This window comes from Acomys russatus, chromosome 28, assembly GCF_903995435.1.
Source record: "Acomys russatus chromosome 28, mAcoRus1.1, whole genome shotgun sequence".
NCBI classification, from domain to species: domain Eukaryota; kingdom Metazoa; phylum Chordata; class Mammalia; order Rodentia; family Muridae; genus Acomys; species Acomys russatus.
In genome coordinates this window covers 745077-764522 of record NC_067164.1, presented here as the reverse complement: position 1 = coordinate 764522, position 19446 = coordinate 745077, and the positions used below count along the sequence as shown (strand labels likewise).

General features: G+C 46.7%; 1 protein-coding gene and 1 pseudogene across 3 annotated transcripts in view; one reads left to right on the top strand and one right to left on the bottom strand.

The window, feature by feature from the left end:
* Positions 1 to 19446, top strand: part of Tec (tec protein tyrosine kinase) — a 73479-nt gene that overhangs the window by 14292 nt on the left and 39741 nt on the right. The gene's annotated exons all lie outside the window — the stretch shown is intronic.
* LOC127210745 (cytochrome c oxidase subunit 7A2, mitochondrial-like) lies at positions 11728 to 12098 on the bottom strand (annotated as a pseudogene).

Below are 19446 nucleotides of genomic sequence, written 5' to 3'. Positions count from 1 at the left end.
GGTCTACAAAGCAAGTCCAGTACAGCCAGGGCTACAGAGAGAAACCTTGACTCAAAAACAAAACAAAACAAACAAAATTTAAAAACCACATTTAATTTCCCAGTTCTCTCAGCTCCTAGCAACCATCAGTTTGCTTCCTGTCAACGGAGGGGATTGCGTTTGATTGGTTACACAGATAGGATTACACAATAGGTCATCTTTTGTTCCTGGCTTCTTTCACTAAGCCTGATGGTATCAAGGTTCGTTCTTGTTGTAGTATGTGTTTATATTTTATTCCTTCTGGCTGCATAGTACTCTGTTGTATGGACGTACCACATTCTGTTGGTTCATATGGATAGACATTAAGATTACATCAACCAACATTTTGGCTGTTGTAAACAGCTGCTAAGAGTATCCATGTTTTTGTGTGGGTGTATGCTTTCATTTCTCTTACGTACAGAAGTTGCTTTGCTCCGCCTTTGAGAAGCTGTGTTTCCTCCTTGGTTTTGGTACTAGGCTGGCTTTGAACTGGCGATCTTCCTTCCTCGGCATCTTGAGTGCTGGCATTCCTGGTGTGTACCTCACAGCTGTGTTTAGCAAATCTTCCACCACTCTTGTTCCTCTTGTGTACTTCCGGCCTTCCCAGTGGCCCTGAAGTGGTGTCTCATTATGGTTTTGCCTTAAGCAGACACTGTTGAGGGTCTTTTTACATGCCTTAACTAAAAAAAAAAAAAAAAAAAAAAAGAAAGAAAAGAATGTGGGTTATAGCCCTTCCAGCTCCTGGGGGACCTGGTTATTAGCTTTGTCAAGTTCTGTGGTATAAGTATTTCCACTGTGGCTGGTATCTGATGTCCAATGCGATATTGAGCTAGGTAAGAATGCTCCGTCACAATGATGGAGGGAGGGCAGGTGAAGGGAGCTCCATTGAGGCTGCCTGGTTCTGCAGGCACAAAGCATGCCATTTGCATGTTGGTCTGTAGAGAAAAGGATTTAATGTTTGTTATCTACCTCTAGTCTTTAAACACTGTCTTTTAAGGCATGCTGTACTTTCTTAAGCATAGTCTAAAGCGGAGGGGAGGTAATTAACCAACTCGCTGGCTCCCAGCTAATTAATGTCAGAGTGAGGAGTTAAATAACCCATGTCTAACAGCAGAGCTCTCTTCTGTTTGTCAAGTTTTATGGGTTGGAGTTTTCAGAGCCTCTAGCCTGAGGCTTGGTGATTTGCAGATTCACAAGACTTAGCACATTGCTGTGCTAAGGACTGTCATTTGTTAAGTGAAAAGATGCAGAGCCACATGAAAAGGGGGGAAAGGCTCACACAGTGAAGCCTGCAGGAAACCATGTGTAAGCTTCCTAAAACCCTCTTCCAGGGGAGTCGCCTCAGACATGCTTAATCAAACCCAGCAGTGACTGTGAAACTCACTGTAGAATCCTTGCTTCTGCCTTGTGTGCCCCCCCACTCCAGACTTCCAGGGCGAAAGCAGGCGCTCAGCAAAACTGTTTTGTCTTTATAAACTGTGCCAGCCAACTGAGTCACTGGGGACAGTGACGTCCTCAAGCCTTCTGATGAATAGCTGTCTGTCTCAGCATGCAGTTTTCTGTGCGCGGACCAGATGCAGATGGGGAGAAATGGCAAGAGGAGGGAGCCTGTCTGTGTTGTAGCAAACTGGATGTTGTACAGCTTTCTAAACCCACCTGCTCAGTTGAACAGAGGTGCACGCATGCGCAGCACCTCTGCCCAGGATGTGGCTTGGAAGTTTCTGTGGCGGTCCTTCCAAGTGTGATGGATTCTGAAGGCCTAACGCAGATGGCTTCAAGTGACTTCACAAGCCTGATTCTGGATTCTTGGTGACCCCCCTCCCCTCCCCCCACCCACAAAAGGCCTTCACCAGAACAGCTGAGCTCTACAGTAATGTGCTCCGGAAACACAGACACCCTGTCTCCTCAGATTCACTTTTTGTACTGCTGAAGTTATCCTAGAAGCGTTTGCCTCTGCCTGGTTTTCTCTGAGTCTGGGTCACGTGCAGAAGCGACTGAGCTGTTTGTGGGTGTCTGGTTGTCTCCGCACATTCCAGGGACTCTGTTCGGTGGAGGAGCCAGCAACTGTGCCTAGGGGCCGCACTTTCTTCTGAGTTACTGTCACAGACAGAAGTAATCGGCACACAGGCAGCTCACCTGCCTCTCACTTAAGGGACAACTTCTCTGCTTTGTCTTTTCTTGTTTTCCCACTCCTTTGGTGTGAAGGCTGGAAGGAGTCTTTGGGAGAGTTGGGTAGAGCTGATTTTTTTTTTTTTTTTGGGCTGACTTACAAAGCTCTTGACAGCCAATGGTCGGTGTTCACACTAGTTCACAGGACACTGAGCAAGTCGATGCATCAGTGTCCGCATTCGTGAAATGGTGATGAAGACAGTTACAGCCTCATAGGTGTCTTTGTGCCAGTCAGATAACGATGCCTCTTGCATTATAAATAATAATAATAATAATAATAATAATAATAATTATTATTATTATTATTATTATTAGTAGTAGTAGTAATAGTAGTAGTAAACGTAGAGCCTGGCTTGAGTGGGCCTCAAGGGAAAGGCAGTGACACTGCTGTTGCCAACTCTTGGGGCACCTGAGCCCAGTTTAGTGCACTTGTTTTGATTTGATAAAACAAAATGCCTTACTCTCTACCTCCCATTCTTTTAAAACTTTAACGAAGCCCAGCTGAAACTGTTTGTATAGTATTTTAATCAGTAGTGGGGATTTTAATGTTATTGTTTGAAAGACATTACAAGGGGTGTGTGTGTGTGTGTGTGTGTGTGTGTGTGTGTGTGTGTGTGTGTGTGTGTGTGTGTGTTCACGCTGTGGAGGTGGGGAGGGCCAGTCTGTCCACCTTTAACAAACCAGTGAGCTCTGGGCCTCCATGCATCCGTACCTCACAGTGCCTCAATGACCTCAACACTTGGTTCCAGGGGTCACGTGCACATAGATGATTTTCCTCTGCTTCCCCTGGCATGAGGACCATCGGCAGTCTGTAGCCAGCTTGTCTTTGCAGGTAAGAGCCTGAAATCATGAAAGCAGAGTGTGAATGCATTCCTGAGTTCCTTAAAAAGATTTCTGGGTCAGCACTGTGGGCCTGCTTCTTATTTGTACTCTCTCAGCTTGGGTTTATGTTGTAGAAATAGAAACTTTAGCCAGAGGCTTCAATTCTTTTACCTTCTTGATACTTATAAAAATGCACGTCAGGCACACGTGGTGGCACACACCTTTATCTCAGCACTCTGGGAGGCAGAGGCTTTGAAGACCAGCCTGGTCTACAAAGTGAGCCCAGGACAGCCAACGATACACAGAGAAAACCTGTCTTGAAAAACAAAACAAAGAAAAAGGAAAGAAAGAAAAAGAAAAAGCATTAGGTCTTTCTGTCATGTGGGTTTTCCAAACCCACAGTTTTTCTTATTGCTTGAAACAAATTTTACTCTTGCCAGCGTAAGCTGGCCTCGAACTTGTGATTCTCTTGCCTCGGCTTCCAGGAATGCAAGTGCGTGCCACCATGCCTGATTCAAAACCATTGCTGTTAAGAACTTTGTCCTTGTGTACTATCTGCTAACTCTTTACTTAGTAACTTTAAAACTGCCAAACATATATATATACACCCCCCCAAAACCCTCACTAGAATTACAAAGCATTGAGCTTCCTTGGCCCCACACCCTACTTTAGGGGGATGGGTGGGCAGGGTCTTCCTTTGTAGCCCTGGCTGGCCTGGAAGCCTGTACGTCAGCCAGGCTTACCTCAAACTCTCAGAGCTCCACCTGCTGCTTCTTCCCAGGTGCTGGGATTAAAACCACCACAGAAGGCCCCATCCCTTTAGTCACCTTCTCCAGCTGTGAGGCTCTTCTGGGTCCTGCTTCCATCTTTTTCTGCACAGCTGGAAGAGATATTCCTGGACCTCCTAGATAGCCCTGGCTCTTTGTACAGTAAAAGATTGGCAGTGTCTGCCTAGGTTAAGTTCCATGACTTTTGTTCTGGTGGCTTCTTGCCTCCTTTAAAGACTGTCCTTTCCCCTCCTGCCTCTCAAATGTGCCCATTGCCCACTCTCCCTTCCCAACTGCCATTTGGCGTGGGACATGCTGTCTCTTTCATGGCTTCTGGTGTCTTGTTCTGATGATTTCACTTTTTCTCTATTTCTCAGTCTCTAGTCCATGTATTCTGAGGTCTAGACTAATCCGGTTCTGTTCCTGCCTTCTGTATATAGCTCAGCCCCGCTATTTGCCCCTCACCCTCACCCCTACCATAATCCCAGCCCCCACCACTTCTTAGGTGAGTGCAGTGACCTCCATCTGTATCAGGACTCAGTTACCCATTCCCATGAAACCCCTGAACAACACTGGTTGCAAATATAGAAATTCTTTTCCCCGCTCAGTGTGGATGTGGAGAGTAAAGCCTGGAGGCGGCTCTGTAGACTCATCTGCTGGACCCAAACTAGAGATCTGGATCCCAGCCTCCTTGCCTTCATTCCAGCCTATGTCTTTACTGTGGCCCAAGATGGCAACTGGTGCTTTAGTTGTCTGAGTGAAAGTTGCAGGAAGCAAGAAAGGCAGGTGGGCAGGAGGGGAGGTGGGGGACCAGCTCCCTTTAACAACCTTCTCTCACTGGGCGTGGTGGCATACACCTTTAGTCCCAGCATTCAAGGAGGCAGAGGCAGGCCGATCTCTGCCAGTTGGAGCCCTGGGTCTATAAAGTGAGTCCAGGACAGCCAAGGCTACACAGAGAAACCCAGTCTCAAAAAACTAAACAGCTGGGCGCGGTGGTACACGCCTGTAATCCCAGCGTTTAGGAAGCAGAGGCAGGTGGATCTCTGTGAGTTCGAGGCCAGTCTGGTCTACAAAGTGGGTTTGAAGCCAGCCTCGTCTACAAAGTGAGTCCAGGACAGTCAAGGCTACACAGAGAAAGCCTGCCTCAAAAACAAAACAAAACAAAACAAAACAAAACCCTAAACAAACAAACAACCTTCTCTTATGTTTCATACAAAGACTTTTCATCAATCTCATTGGTCACAACTTAGCCATGTGATCAGATCCAGGTACAAACTCTTTATCCTGGGCAACAGCAGACCGACCCCAAAGTGGGCATCATTAATAAGGAGATGGTATTGTGGTAGACAAATAGCCATCAGAGCCCACCCACTCTCCTCCAGCCTGTTGTGCACAGTGGCCTCAGTGATAATAAGATAAATAAAACCACATGCTTCCCTAAGAGTTGCTTAGGAACGTCACATTATTCCCACCTACGTCCCAGAAGGGTAGCTACTACCTACCTGGCCCTCAGGGATCTGCACCCCTCCTCCTCCTCCTCACCCTCCTGTGCTCTCCTGAGCAGTCTCATATCACATCCCAGCATGGCATCTAGGCGTCGGCTGGCTCCTCTTTCTAGAGCGCATCTCCCTTCCTTGACTGACTCAGTTCTTTTCATTTCAAGTCCCTGTTCAATGTTCACATCTCCCCTAATCCCACTCCACTCTTCCTGACTAGATTAGCTTTCCCTGCGTGGAACTGGGACTCAGATCATTACAGCGGATGTGGCCAGCATGCTGCAGGCCCTAGTTCAATCCCTGGGCACCACCGGAAACAACTCAACACCCAACACGTGTACTTCCCTGTGTAGTGGCATTTTCCATTTTTACTTTGTATTACTTGTCTCTGTTTTTAACACAGGGATAGGTTTTAGTTTCTTATCAGCATGATTGTATTACCCCCCCTCCCTTCTCTGGTGAATGTAGAGTCTAGAATTGGGGCGGGGGGTGGGGTGAGGCGGGTGGATGTACTGGATTTCTTTTGCATCACGTCTCAGGAAAGGGGAGTAAGGGAGAGATGTCTTGCTGGACTCAGCGTTGTATCTGGAGCCATCACACTGAGATCACATGGTGCTGCCTACCCTAAAGGGAGGTGGTTCTCCAAGGGTGTGAGCTGCAGGCTTTGTTGTTGCTGTGACAGTGGGCACTGGAGCCAGCTCGAATCTCAGTCTCCTTAACATGTCAATGGAGCAAATACCCTCTCTGCAAGGCTACATGTATGTACACACCTGGTGGAACATTCCAGATTTCTCCATCTCCCTGGCTTAAAAGACAGGGAGACAGTGGAAGCAGAGATGGCAGTGAACACCATTCCCTTCATCACTCCCTTGCTATGCCTGCTGCAGACTTTGCACCGTGAAAAATCAAGATTGGCTTTTGGCTAAGGAACAGAAGGGCTTTGAAGTCTCTTTTAGTTTAATTTAGCTTTTTTTTTTTTTTTTTTAAACAAATACTTACACAGCATGTAGGGAAGGAGGAAAACCTCTTTTCTTCTCTGCTTATTTTAGTTTTTCTGGCTGAGGCCCTAAAAATTAGACTACCAAAAGATAAGCAGGATTTGTTCCCAGGGCGTGGGCAGCTCCATAAGGAAAAGAAAGATGTAAAGATGTGAGCTAGAACTGAAAGTTCATGTTCTCGGCTGACAAACTGTAAAACTGTGACAAATGGAGGGGCTTTGGCTAGCACAGAAAGCAAAGATGGATGAAGATGACCTCACTGGGGCGTGCACAGTGCATTAATAGTCACTTTTGTGCTGTGCCAGTGTACCTGATGGCGGAGCTTAGGAGAGGAGGGTTGACTTTGGCCCATAGCTTCAGGCCGCTGTGTCAGGGAAAACTGCTCCATGGCAGTGAGGGTGAATGGTAGACAGACCTCTTAACGGCAGCCAGACCAGGAAAGCTGAGAGCCGTAGCAGGGCTAGGCTGTGACCCCAAGACCTGGCTCCTGTCATGCACAGCCACCACCAGGGCCCAACTGTTGATCTATAGCAGTGGTTTGCAAGCTATGGGGTCATGACCCCCCACTGGGGTTGTGTACCAGAGAGCCTGCATATCTGATATTTACGTTGCAGTTCATAGCAGTGGCAAAATGACAGTTATGAGGTAGCAACCAAATAATTTTATGGTTGAGGGATGGGGGGGTCACCACATCGTGAACAACTGTATTAAAGGGTCACAGGAAGGTTGAGAACCACTGCTCTACAGCTTTTCAACACAGCACTGCCTGATATTTAAACTTATACCTTAGGGGACATTTCCCACTCTGTCAGCCCATTGCCTGAGGTGACGGAAATGTGTTTCTCACTGCTGTTGTGGTGAACTGTCACCCCAGCCCTCAAGGGACTTCAGGAAGAAAATGCAGGCCACTGCACCTTTCCTGTACCTACTATTTTCACAGTGCTTTCAACGGAAAATAGTCATATCCTTCAGTGTCTAACTGGGGAGGTTCCCCTTTCTGTAGTGCTCAATGGCTGTACGCTTTATAAGCACAGACTTGAGTTCTCTTGGTTGTGTGAGGTAAACACATGTAACTCTCTTTTTACAGAAGAGGAACGTGAAGGAGAGAGAGGTCAAAGGCTTTGCCCCGTGTCTCAGACTGTGTGGCAGAATCAGGAGCTAAACACAGGCCTGGTGAACCCTGAGCTCAGAGCCACCAAGCCAGTGGCTCTCAACCTGTGGGTCTTGACCCCTTTGGGGGTTGCATATCAGCTGTCCTGCCTATCAGAGATTTACATTACGACACACGACAGTAGCAAAATGACAGTTATAAAGTGGCAACAAGATTAATTTTGTGGTTGGGGAGGTCAGCACAACATGAGGAACTGTATTGAAGGGCTGCAGCATTGGGAAGGTTGAGAGCCTCTGCTGTGTGTTCTGCTTGCTGTCTCTGATTGCTTTCGCCTGGCCAGATTGTACAGTTACATAGGAATCCAACCTGCATTGCTGTTGATAATTCTCCAGCATCCAAGGCTGTCGTTAAGGCCTGCTGGACTTGCTGACACATGCCTTTCACTCTTCCTGCTTGACTGAGGGAGAGAAGCTTTAGCCAAGGTGTCCCCTGCTACTGTGCACTGAAGTGCTCACAGCCTCTGGGTGAGTCATTCCTGCTTCTGGTTTCATGCTGCAAGTGAGACAGGGCTTAAATAGCCTCAAGTGGTAAAAATAGCCCAGTCACATGACATGCTAGTCATCTTTTTAGAAAAGATTTGCAAAACCCAAGGAAGTCAAGGTAAGCTATTTGGTCAAAAACAACAGATGTTATGAACATAGTTGAGCAAGTGTCCTTGTTGGATGGTGAGGCATATTTTGGGTGTATGCCCAGGAGTGGTATAGCTGGGTCTTGAGGCAGCACTATTCCCAGTTTTCTGAGAAGGCGCCAGATTGATTTCCAAAGTGGTTGTACAAGTTTACACTCCCACCGACGATGGAGGAGTGCTCCCCTTTCTCCACAGCCTCGACAACATGTGCTGTCTCTCTCTTGTTTTTTTATCTTAGCCGTTCTGACAGGTGTAAGATGGAATCTCAGAGTCGTTTTGATTTGCATTTCCCAGACAACTAGGGATGTTGAGCATTTTTTCAGTGCTTCTTGGGCATTCAATATTCTTCTGTTTAGAAATTTCTGTTTAGCTCTGTATTCCATTTTTTATGGGTTATTTGCTTTGTTGGTGTTTAATTTCTTGAGGGTTTAAAAAATATATATATATTGGATATTATCCCTTTGTTGGATATAGGATTGGGATCAAAACAGATGCTGAAACTCACAGTCAAACATTGGGCTAAGTGTTGGGAGTCTTGTGGGAAAATGGGGGGAATGATAGATGGACCCAGAGGGAACAGGAGCGCCACAAGGAGACCCACGGAACCAACTAACCAGGGTCCAGAGGCACTTTCAGAGACTGAGGTTCAACCTAGGACCATGCGTGGACTGCACCAAGGCCTCCTACACAGATGTAGCTGATGGGCAGCTCAGGCTTCATATGGGTCCCCTAGTAAGGGGAGCAGGGACTGTCTCTGACATGGACTCTGTTGCCTCCTTTTTGATTACTTCACCCTAGTGGGGCTGCCCTGCCAGGCCACAGGGGAAAGGGATGCACTCAGTCCAGATGTGATTTATGTGCTGGGGTGGGTTGGAAGGGGGGCGCCCCTTTTCTGAGGAGTAGGGTAGGGGGGATAGGGAAAAGAGAGAGAGAGAGAGAGAGAGAGAGAGAGAGGGTAGGACTTGGGGTGAGAGGCGGGAAGGAGATACAATTGGGATGTAAAGTGAATAGATAAATTAGTTGAAAAAAAAAAAAAACAACTGGCATGGTGGCACATCCCTTTAATCCCAGCACCGGGAAGGCAGAGGCAGGCAGATCTCTGTGAGTTTGAGGTCAGCTTGGTCTACAAAGTGAGTCTAGGACCATCAGGGCTGTTACACTGAGAAACCCTGTCTCAAAAAACCAAAGCCAAAAACAAAAACAAAAAACCCAACAACAACAACAGCAGATGCAGAAGCCAGACATGGTGGCCCAGGCGGGCCATCTCAGAACGTGGGAAACAGATGCAGGAGGAGTTCAGTCTTGTCCACGTAGTTTCAGGGCAGTCAGGACCTTCATTGCAAGACCCTGCATCACAAAAACAAAAAAGAAGGAAAGAACAGATGTTGGTGGACGGTGGCATTTCTGTCGTCCCCTTGCATTTCTGTCGTCCCCTTAAAATCTTAGAGAGCTTACTTTACTGCTCATGTCCCAAACCAGACTCTCATCCTATTTTATTTCGCTAGACAGCCAAGGTTTGACCGCAGTCCTCCCATGAGCCTTACCGGAGTCTGGAAGGTGCGAGAATCTTCCCTGAAGTCGGGCCTTGTGCTTCCACTGTTCCCAGGCCACCTGTGCTTTTGAGAGTATCAGTAGCTAAGTTAATGGCGCTCTTACCATTTATCAGCTTTTCCCTAAGCTGGAACTGACCGTTTAAATTCACACTAAAAACCATTGTTCATCTTGATGATAGGGGAAGAGAGGCACCGAGAGGTCGAACCAGTTGCCCAAAGAGACTCCAGGGTCACTTCTCCACCCTCAGCTCCCCAGCTACGAGCACTGATTTCTTCACTTCTGTTTGTGTGTGTGTATGTGGAGGGAAGGTTCTGGAGATCAAACTCAGGTCTTGCTGCTTACAAGGTGAACACATCACCGACTGATCAGCCATGTCCCCAGCACATCACCGACTGATTGTCCATGTCCCCAGCCTCACTTTGATGCCTCTTCAGGTATCAGTCACACAGATGTTTGCAGTTACTAACTAACCCTGGCAAGCCTTGTCCAGCGCTCCACTGCTTTCAGCGAAGGATATTGCACCCCAGTTTAGACCCACTCACCCCTGGCTGGCTGGCTAACAGTTCCCTGAATACAGCTGTGTCGTACTAGTAGAAGCTGCATAAATGTTGGGTAATGAGGCTGGAAGGAAGAAGGTGAAGGAGAGAAGACAGTGTAGGAGTTTTTAACTGTTAACTGCTACCTATTAGCCTTCCTAAGAAGTATGTAGATTTGATCCTGAAATAAACTCAGTGTGACCCTTCCTGGCCTTTCATGACAAGACATTTTACAAATCATGATGTTTATGATCATAATATGCATGAGCCATGTGACCATCTTGGAGATCAAAACTGCATATAATGTAAAAGGAGTGTCCTCATTCTAGGTTAATTGTGTCAACCTGGCTAAGTTAAATCTAATCAAATTCTAACATAGAACAGAAGGTTGGAACCACCACGGTGCACAGTGACAGGTACACAGGCTGCGTGTGGTATATGAGCAGGTTCAAACTGTACTGATAGGATCAGTTGAAATAACCAACATTGAATCACTTTTGTCCTATAAACATGGCAGTTTGTAGTAACTTGGCCTACTGGTCCCTTAGTGAATTAGCAACAGAAGCCTATTTGTGAGAGCACTTACACACTGGCGTTTGGTCGTGTGCAGGTTTCGGATGTGTTCACTGGTTTCATGAGACTAGCCTGTATAATTTCTTGAAGCCAGTTGCTGGGTGGACGTGTCAGGTGATGTCTGTGTGTCTTTCACCAGTGTGGAGGTGAGAAGAGCAGACAGATGAGTGCTGATGCTACGTGTTGCTGGTCCTCAGAGCACCTTGGCTGTGGGTGGCGCTGAGAGACTTGTTTGCGAGTGGGCAGATATTCTGCCGTGCTCTGAGAGTTAACTACACCATCAAGCAAGCTAAGTGAGGATGAAGCGCTCGCGTGTGCCTCAGCCGTGAGAGCCAAGGACGTGTGTGGCCTTGTGGCCTGGAGTTCTCCTAGGACCCTCTCGATGGTTTTCTTCCATCCATAGAATCCCTGGCTTCATTTGCCTGTGGCTGATTTCTTTTAACCTCTGTGCTGTTTGTCCAACTGTGAAAATCAGATGCCAAGCACCCTATCACTTCAGTAGGGCCAGTAGCTCCTTAATTAACAATAGAGAACTTTGAACGTGGTAGACACACATAATAGCTGTGTGCACTTGGCCTTTTAGAGCAATTGTGTAAATATCAGGATTGTTTGGTTTCTAAGGCTCATTTCCTGTTTTGAGGCCACAGTGCCTATCACCCTAAGAACAGCCGGAGCTTTGGTAGTGGCAGCTAAGAAACATGCCCTTGCCTCGGTTCTGCCAGCTGGTTATATACTTATATACTTCCTGTATTCTCACAGAAAAAAAATTTAAAACTAGGTTTCCGACAACTTTGATCATTTGACATTTTTGGGAAACATTTCTCAAAATACTTTCAAATTTAAATTATTATTTTTTTGTAAAGACTGCTTTATTGGTGGCAGTTAGTACACGATAATAAATATTGATCCCCAAAGAAGAGCTCAGTTATTCTTTAGATGGCTGGTCCATCATGCGCTGAATGAAACTGAACCATGTGAAGGCTGCGGTGATGACGTCAGTTCTGCTTCTTAGGAAATGCAGCCACAGCTAACTGATAGATGGCACAGGCTGTTCAGCCAACTGTCAGAGCCATTATGAGGCTGTAGAGGAGGGCATCAGAGGCCCGCCCTTCAGGTGTACTGGGACCCCATTATCCTCCTGAAACAGCGTTTGTTTCTCTGGACCCTTGTTTTCAAAATGCCTTTGTGAAACAGTGCTGATGGTCCTCTGGGCAATCTGATGAAAGGCAAGCATATTCTGCAACATCCTGGCTTCGTTGTTCCCACCAACCGTGACTAGGGAACGCCAAATAGCCAACACACCAGGCCGGAAACGGAACTACCTCCCCTAAACTAAAATTTATTATAATAACCATTCTTAACCTTTATTAGGGTACAGTTCAAGCTTGAGAGTAGAAAGAACAGTATAGCAAACTCCTTTACCCACTGAGGCGCGCATAACATGCGCTCCTGCCTTGTCCAGCCCCAAGCCTGCATGCCATTGCCTTTTGGCATCTGTATCACCTCCTCTGTAGAGGCTTTAGAATACAAGGTCCACAAGACATAGACTCTCCACTTTAAGCGAAGGCGTATTACTAGCTCTACATTCCGAAATATACCAACGGAACTTCCTCAAGCCTTCGGGCCAAGGAAGAAATTTCTTTAAAAAATAAGTTTATCTAGAGAATGTGTCCAAGTGATAGGATGTGATACAGAAAAAATGCTGTAAGTTGCATTTTTTTTTTAAAAAAGCACCAAACGAAAGAATATTATTATAGATATTAAGAGTATAGGGACTTACAGCTTCAGGGGGCTGGAGTCTGTGATTACCATGGTGGGGAGCATGGCAGGCAGGGAGGTATGGTGCCAGAGCAGTAGCTGAGAGCTCACATGTGATCCAGAAGCAGGAGGCATTGGTGGGGTTGGGGGGAGAATTACCTGGAAATAGTGTGAACTTTTGTCACCCTCAGTGACACAGCTCCTCTAACAAAGCCACACCTCCCATTCCTTCAGTGACAGGTCTACCCAGGGGGGACCAAGCATAGTGGGAATGAGAGGAGGCCATGGGAGGCATGGCCGTTCAAACCACCACACCCAGGCTTGCCATCGGTTCCGAGGGACCTGAGCTCCTAACGTCTGCAGAGTAAGCTCTTTACGCACTGAGCCATGTCCCCAGACCCAGTAGTTTAGTATTTTAAAGCTAGAGAACCCAGCCGACACTGTGTGTGGTGCACGCCTGTAATCCCAGCACTTGGGGAGGCAGAGGCAGGCGGGTCTCTGTGAGTTCGAGGCCAGCCTGGTCTATAAAGGGAGTCCAGGACAGCCAAGGCTACACAGAGAAACGCTGTCTCGAAAACTCCCCCAAAATAACAAATAAAATAAAATAAAGCTAGAGAACCCTGCAGATAGCGAGAGAATGGCATAAGTCCATGGATGATTCATTCGAAGGGCAGGTTAAGGTTCTGTTTTGGCAATGCTCTCACAGGCTTGATTCAGTTTTAAATAATTTCTGTATGCTGTGTACATCTGTCTGCATGTCCTCAAGCTGGTGTCCTCTGCTAACAGAGAAAGGAGTTCCCTTCACAGAGCAACTTCCCAGGCATGGGCATCATAGAGACAAGGTTCCCAGCAACCTGTGCGCTTCCCACCTTGGATCTTTTCAGAAGCCTAGCCCTGGGGTGATCCCAGAGTAGCACTGTATGAAATACTTCAGGCTTGTTGTTTATCATCAGATTGGCCAGTGCCTGTGCTGGGGACGCTGAAGGTCAGGGCAGTGATTGAGTCCCATGGGACTGTGTATTGGGCTTTATTCCTTCCTGTACAAAAGCTCCAGGGCCAGACTTGCGTATTTGAGTCTCTTGTAACCTTGTTACTCACTTACACATCAAGCAGCAGACACGCTTAGTCTGATGGGAGAGTCCAGTTGTGATTCCAGTTATTTCTACTTTCTTCTTCTTCTTCTTCTTCTTCTTCTTCTTCTTCTTCTTCTTCTTCTTCTTCTTCTTCTTCTTCTTCTTCTTCTTCTTCTTCTTCTTCTTGAGACAGGGTTTCTCTGTGTAGTCTTGACTGTCCTGGACTCACTTTGTAGACCAGGCTGGCCTCGAACTCACAGCGATCCGCCTGCCTCTGCCTCCCAAGTGCTGGGATTAAAGGCGTGCACCACCACGCCCGGCAGTTATTTCTACTTTCATGAAGATATAAAATGTTAGGAAAAAAATACCGAGCACGTGAAAATAGACAGACAGACAGAGACAGACAGACAGACAGACAGCCCTATCACAGAAGCAGTATGCTACCTGTTGGTGTGAATTATGGAGACCTAATCCATCCTCTCTTTGCTGCTGAAAACAGTGACGTGACCTGTACTGGTCTGTCCAGTGACCACCACAGCGGAGGCAGAGGAGTGTCCAGACAGCAGTTATTGGCTCCGGGAGGAATTTAAGGGGACTGTTAGGTACAGTGGCCTGTATCTCTAGGAACTGTAATTGCCTGCGCCAGCACAGTGGTTTTAGAAATGGAAATGAAAGTTTTGCCATGAGTTTTTCAGCATCCTGTTTTTATTCTGGATATGACTTAGTTCTTGATCTCAGCCGACAGCCCGAGCAGCGGCATGAACATCACTTCAAAAATAAATAAATAACCGTGATCTTCACAATTAAGCCACTCTGTCCTGTAACCACTAACTTGTTAATATAAAGGTTTTTTTTTTTTTTTTTTTTTTTTTTTTTTTTTTCCTTACAAGAAGAGCAACACTTTATCAAATGTGAAGCACCCATGTTAGAATGCTAGGGTTTGGTGGCCTTGCTCTACACTAGAATCTTGTCCTTATTAAAAAAAAAAAAAGACATTGACCATCAAATAAGAAAAACCTTTCTGTTTTATTTATTCTACTATCCTGGTCCTGGAAGGGTCTGTGTCAAATTATTTCCAGGGGACATAAGAAAGTATGACAGCCGCCCCTCCGTGTCCTGAATTTCTCTGATTAATGGCACCTGCCATGCTCAGGACTTGTTCTTTGAATCCTGCACTGGTGGAGGAGAAAAAATTACCTTTATGAATAGGCCTTTGGGGGCTTATTTGAGGCTTTTAGGAAACAGTGCCCCTCTTGTCTGTGGACTAGCAGGTGGGATCTCTGTGCCCTTCCCATATGAACTTTCGTGGCAAACACCCTCTCTCCTTAGCCCAGTCAAATATCTCCCTGTAAAGTTTCAAAGGCCAACACATTGCTTATGTCTTGACCTCTGTCTTGTTGCTTCGGTGTCCGTGACTTTCCGGTTGGATATAGGATCCGTAGCCTGAATGTGGAAGGATCAAGGCACAGACTGCCATGCAGAAGTGCAGTGGATGCTGCTGCAACCTTTGCTGCTTTGTATGTGCACGTTCTAACAGTTGTAAATTTTAGCCAGGTGTGGTGGCGGGCACCTTTATTCCCAGTACTCCGGAGGCAGAGGCAGGTGGATCTCTGTGAATTTGAGGCCAGACTGGTCTACAAAGTGAGTTCAGGACAACCAGGGCTACATAGAGAAACCCTGTCTCAACCTCCATCCCCCAAAGAAAAAGAGTTGTAAATTTTGTCTTTTTAATGGGATATTCATATTTTATTCTCTTACCATAATACCAATTACATATCTTCAGTTTACTTTTTGGTCTGAATTCTCTGGATGTCTCTGTTGAGGACATGTTGTGTCAGAGCCTGTCTTTTTTTTTTTTTTTTTTTTTTGGTCTGTTTTAGCTTGTAGGCAAGGAACTGAGCCTAACAGGATATGAAACTATGTAATGGTACTAAAGGCGTGCTGGTAGGATAGTGGTGAGTGTACCAACAGGTTCCTCATAGCTGGAACTGAGAGGAAAGGGCGGGAGAGGATACGTGGCACACAGTGAAGCAGGCATGTGAGCATCTAAAGAATTGCTCACAGAGAGCATTGGCTCCAACAGACAGCCATTTCATCAAACCCAAATACATTGTCAGCTTTACCTCCCTCTCTTCATATTTTGTTTATGTTTAGCCTGTTAGTTTGTTTTGGTTTCATAGCTGCATAAGAGCTATAAGCATAAAACATGTACACTCCATGTGATGTCAGGCCATAGCCAAGTGATATCAAATTAATTAAATGTGGATAGCATTGAAGAATTCAGGACTGGGTTATAATTCTGGGATGATTGTGACTTTGAGTAAATTAATTATATTTTCCATGGCTTGCCTTCTTCATGTGCAAAATGGGGTGGCAAGTGTTCCCATGCTATACTGCTGTGAAAACTAATAGGAGGTGATCTGTATACAGGACTAGCTTGCCCACAGTGAGTGAGTGTTAGCAATAAATGCAATATAATTAATTGTCTATAGGTGCTCATAAGTATCCACGCTTGACAAACCTGGTGGTGGGCAAAGTATTTTAGGTGGAAGTGTTCTGAGAGACGTGGGTTCAGTGTGGGCTGTGTCTTGTGATACTCAGTTGGCCTCATAATGTTTCAGAGGCTCAGTTTCCTGTCAGCTTCCTAGGGTCATTGTGGAAGATAGTTTACATTAGTGAGGGTTCTCCAGAGCAACAGAAACAGTATGGTAAAAGTGTGTGTGCGTGTGTGTGTGTGTGTGTGTGTGTGTGTATGTGTGTGTTATGTGTATGTATTTGTACAAATGTATGTATGGGTTTATTATATATTTCATATATAAGATTGGTTATAGGAATGGGCTTCTGTGACTATGGGGTGAGATGTCCCACAGCTGCCTGCCACCTGCCAGAGATGATTCAGGTCAAGTCATACGTCTTGAGAATCATAGGAACCAGTGGTGGAACTTTTCAATCTGTAGCAAGAAAACTGAGATCTAACAGGGAAGAGGCTGTGCCATTAGTCCCCAAAGCCAAGAAGCGGGAGCTCTGCTGTCTGCGGGCAGAACAGATGGGGTTTCCAACCCAAGCATGGCACTCACCCCTGTGTTACTTCTCTCTTCCTTGGGAGAAAACCCGACACGAGCAGCTCAAGGATGGAAAGGTAGATTTTGGCTCAGAGCTTGCAGGCATCCATCGTGGCCTCAGGAGCTTGCGGCTACTAGACACATTGCACCAACCGTGTGCAGAAAGTGATGGAATGTGGTGCGTAGCCTCCTTTCTCCTGTTTGTTCAGCACGGGATCCTAGCCCATGGGGTGGTGCCACCTAACATGTAGGGAGGGTCCCCCGGCTTCAGCTAGCCTAATCTAGACTACCCTTCACAGATCTGCTCACGCTTTGACCAACAGGACAAGAGGAGACTCAAAGGAGGAGAGATGGGTTTAAGGGTACAGTCTTTGACTGGGAAGTCACAATGGCAAGAAGGGTTCACGCCTATGGGAACAGGAACCTGCATCTGCTCTCATCTTCATAGACCAAAAAGAAATGTTACAGAAGAGGAGCTGGGCTGACATCCCGAGGCCTGCTCCCCAGTTCCTCCAGTTGGCCTCCACCTTCCGAAGATTCTATAATCTCCTTAAAGAATGCCGTCATCTGGGCCATCCAAACATACCAGCCAGTAAGCCAGTTCTGGAGGCGGGCTCTCCTGCTTCCAGTGCCTTTGCCACCCAGTAGGTCTGTCGCTCCAGGCAGTCTCTGTTTTATCTCCCACTGAGGCTGATGAGAAAGTGAGCGTGTTCTGAGGTGGTGCACAGGGTATTTCATGCTTTGCAAAGCCCACAGAGGCTGTGCGTAAGAGAACCCTGTTCCCCACCATTAGAAAGCGTTAATGCCGCGTCTAAGTGTGAGGCAGCCTTTTTAGCTTGGCATGTTTGAGTGTGAGGAATCCTCACTTCCCTTTTATTTTCAGTTTTGTGGGCAGGAAAAAGGCTGCATAAGTAACGTTTACAAGAAAAAAAGTAAAGATGTAGCCATTTCTCCCCAGGCCCCAATATTCACAGAAGTATAGAGTTGACTGTAGCACTCATGAAGGAATTGTCCTACTGAAAGAAATGTTAAGGAGTTATCGAGAGAGAGACAGAGACAGACAGGGAGCAGGGGACAGAGAGAAAGAGACAGAGATAAAGACAGAGATGGGGAGGGAGGGAGGGAGGGAGAGAGAGAGAGAGAGACAGATGAAGAGAGACAGAGAGAGACAGATGAAGAGAGACAGAGAGAGAGACAGATGAAGAGAGACAGAGAGAGAGAGACAGATGAAGAGAGACAGAGAGAGAGACAGATGAAGAGAGACAGAGAGAGAGACAGATGAAGAGAGACAGAGAGAGACAGAGAGAGGAGAGAGAGAGAGAGAGAGAGAGGAAGAGAGGAGGAGAGAGAAGAGAGAGAGACAGGAGAGAGAGAGAGAGGAGAGAGAGAGAGAAGAGAGAGGAGACAGAGAGAGAGACAGGAGGAGGGAGAGAGAGAGAGAGGAGAGAGAGAGAGGAGGAGGAGGAGAGAGAGAGAGAGAGAGAGAGAGAGAGAGAGAGAGAGAGATGAAGAGAGACAGAGAGGGGAGGGAGCGGGGAGAGAGCCCTCCGTATTTCTGATGGTAAGCCAAATTTGAAGCAAGCTTTAGTTAATTACTGGCCAGGTTGATGGACTCTAGCCAGGCTCATCTCTGGGTTTCCACAAAATGGCCTCAGTCACATTCTGCTGGGGCTTAAAAAGGCAAACCCATAATTCCTGCATTTCCCATCAGGTCCAATCAGGGTAACCATGCATCCTGACGTATATCCTGCCCACGTACCTCCCACCAACATATGGTCCAGCACATCCTGTGTGGTTAGGTCAAACAAACATGTTTAGGGGGTGAAAACCTGAGTCTTGTTATCTCCCATGAACAGCAGCCTCTGGCATTTCAGGAAGTCTGTCCATAGGCAAAGGGCTTAGAGGTTAGAAGTATTTTTGTTTCATGGATCTCGAAGGCATAGAAAGTAAAACTTAAAAGATAACTTTGGTTCTCAACCTAGGCATTGCTGTGCCTACACTACATGCACCATGAAAGAGCAGAAACAGGTATCTCTACAGAGGGTGGTTTCCAGGTCCTTCCAAACACTCGCAGTTGCTTGTTAAATAGTCGCTCAAACCCTTCCCAGCTTTGCACAGCCTGATCACCCCTTGGTTTTCTCCGTCATGGCTCATGGTGTCACTCAGACTCAAAACTGTTTCCCGAGGTTCGTGCACAATGCCCTGACTTGAAACCCCTGCGCCACAAGAACAGCTAACAATTATTAGCAGCAGCTCGAAAAATGGGTGCAGGCCAGGAGGAACTCGCTGAATTTCAAGTGAGATACAGTGAGGTTCTGAACAAGGGCCCCGCAGTGGTACACAGGGTGAGCGAGGCACAGCAGGGCTTCGGAGGACGCGTCCACAGACCTCTGTGAGCACCAAGGTGTGATAGGAAGAGGGGAAATGCTTCTGAGGATCGTATGCCCCCAACAATAGTTACTTTTTCGAAAATATGCCTTGTGATACAGCGTTCCTTGCTACCCATTGAGACTTGCTCAGGATAGACCCCAATTCCTAGACCTTCTATGTGAGCACTGCCTAATTTGGCCTCAAACAGCCTTTCTCTGGCTTATGTCCTACACTTCTGATCCACCCTGGGTTCAGCCATTGTGCATTTCTTTCAGTTCCTCAAATATTCTCAGAGCTCTTTTGTTTTTGCAGCCTGGAACCTTCTTTGCTTTCTGTACAGAGACGCTGTTATTTATCCTTTGAAACCCAGGCCTGCGTGCTACTTCCTCGAAACTCCCAGCTTCTCCCTATCAACCGCCATGCTTTCTCATTCCCCAATGGGAGCCAGCCT